Raw genomic sequence first — 2,306 nt, 5'->3', positions numbered from 1 at the left:
TCTAATACTTACAGATTTTATAATGAGATTGGTGGTAATATTAATATGCTTTTTAAATTTTGTACAAAGTAATGTGTGAACATTTGTAAGATCTGAAATAAACCAGTGAATCAATATTTTCAAGTGACCAAATGCGTACTTTCATAAAACATGTGTCAGTAAAAAATACATTCACAGTGCAAGATGGGGCCCATGGATTTTCATGTAACAGAATGCAAAAAGTTTATTCATCTGGCTTCTGCATTGCAACTGATCTTTAGGAAACTACACTTTTTGAAGTTTGGTGTAGTATTATGGATGACTATCAACATTATTAAAATATCCCACCCTTCCCAACTATATATTTGTGTGAGGCTGGATCTTCTTCATATACTTCAGCTTAAACCACATATCACTACAGATTGAATACAGAAGCAGATGTGAGAATCTGTATGTCTTCCTCTTAGGCCAGGCATTAAGGAGATTTGCGAAATTATAAAATAATTCTCTTCTCATTAAATTTTTTTGTTTTGGATAATAGTTACTTTTCAAAAATGTTTTGTAGGTTAATATGTAGTGGGTTTAACTATTACTAATTTAAGAAAAACTTTCCAGTTTTAATTCCTAATACATTAGATATTAGATATTGGTGGATGTAGTCTACCTAAACAAAAGATTTTTTGACTCCTAAATGTTTCTTAAAAGTATAAAGGGTTCATGAGACCAAAAAGGGCTTAGAACTGCTGCCCTAACCCATAACCTCATTGTTTTGATGGGGAAACTAAGATGACAACTAGGTCAAGAAATGGGATGTTAAACATCACTAACAGTAAGTTTTCAAAATATAAATGATAGTGCTTCTTTTGCAGAAGGAAGTGCTTTTGGACAGAAAACAAACAATTTCGTACTAGAAAACAAACAATTCCTTACTAGAAGTGCTTCTGTTGGGTGTTTTTATGACCGGTAAGTACAGCTGCCATCAGTGAAAATTCTAAGCTTGAATCATATATGGTATGGTACAATTTACCAGGAACAAGTAATTTACTTTATTATTCTAAATTTTGAAAGCTCTTGTATGGATCTCAATTTCTTCTCTTTTGGAAATTTATAAAAGAAAATAGTAGCAACAAAAAAAGGAGTGAGAGCCATAGAAAAATGAGTAACTTATGTTAATTAGAGGTATTTAATGGTTACCCTGAGGCCAGAAGTCTGGGGTCATGGTTCTCAGCCCAGATGACTACTGAAACAAGACAGAAAGGAGACCTTCTGCAACAATGTTCTGCTGAGAGAGATGAGATGGGGTAGCATGGGGTGCTTTAAAAGGTGTTTTCTGCGGGCCATGTCACTGTCAGAGACACAAGAAGGTTCAGCTGATTACAAACGTTCAGGTACCAGTGATGCTGAACTGCAAGTCATGCAGAATTATTTGGGGATCTGGGGAAGAGAAGCAGAAGTGCTGTAGGTCTGGAGAAGTGGCAGAGAAGAGGGTGATGTAGGCCTTAGGTAGACAGTGTAGTCATGTAGTGTACTCTTCACCTAGAGTCACTGAGCACTTTACGTGATAGAGACCAGGGTCTCAGAACACAGAGCTGGGCAAGAGGATCCTGCGGTTTAGAGGCCACAGATCTAGCCTTTAGTCACATACTTCCCCATAGGAGGAAGAGTCTGCAGGGCCAAGAGGACTGTCCGTCACTCAGCCCACACTACTCACTTGAGGGTCATACTCTGGGTTCAAGTTTCCTGGAATTCTCTACACAAACAGCTCCCAGCCTGTATCCAGGCTGAGCATGTTTTTCTGAGGGGGGTGGGGGACAGGTGCTAATGTCTGAGGGGTAACTATCTGAATGGAATTTGGATGGAGCTTGGACATGTGGTCTGTCATACCCGTGTTCGAGCACAAGATGTCCCTTGTGGTACAGATGGAGCCAAGTGTCATGGATGGCTGCCCTCATGGGACATTATTTCTGAAGAAGTCTAAGGAGTCTAAGAACTCTAAGTTTGAATCTTACCTTCTCTAGTTCATCACCTCATTGTTGTCAATATAGGAAGAAAGAATATATGTATATAGTTTTGAACAGTGGGACTCCAGTTTTATTCTTGTCTCAGGTTCCACTTTTGTTAGGAGCAGGTCTGTCCAAAACTGTGTTTACAGGCATGCTGGCTGACCTTTAGTACTGGAATGTTCTTGGTAAGCCATGGTTTCTGTCTCCAGTAATTTCTTATCCAGAAATCCAAACTACAGGATCATGACCTTTCTTTCACATTGTGAGTTCCTAGCGAAATAAATGTTTGTATCTAGGCATTATATCAGAGAATGTTACAAGTCA

Source organism: Furipterus horrens, unplaced genomic scaffold (genome assembly GCF_987537825.1).
Source record: "Furipterus horrens unplaced genomic scaffold, mFurHor1.1.pri manual_scaffold_5, whole genome shotgun sequence".
NCBI lineage: Eukaryota > Metazoa > Chordata > Mammalia > Chiroptera > Furipteridae > Furipterus > Furipterus horrens.
This window is presented reverse-complemented; position numbering follows the sequence as displayed.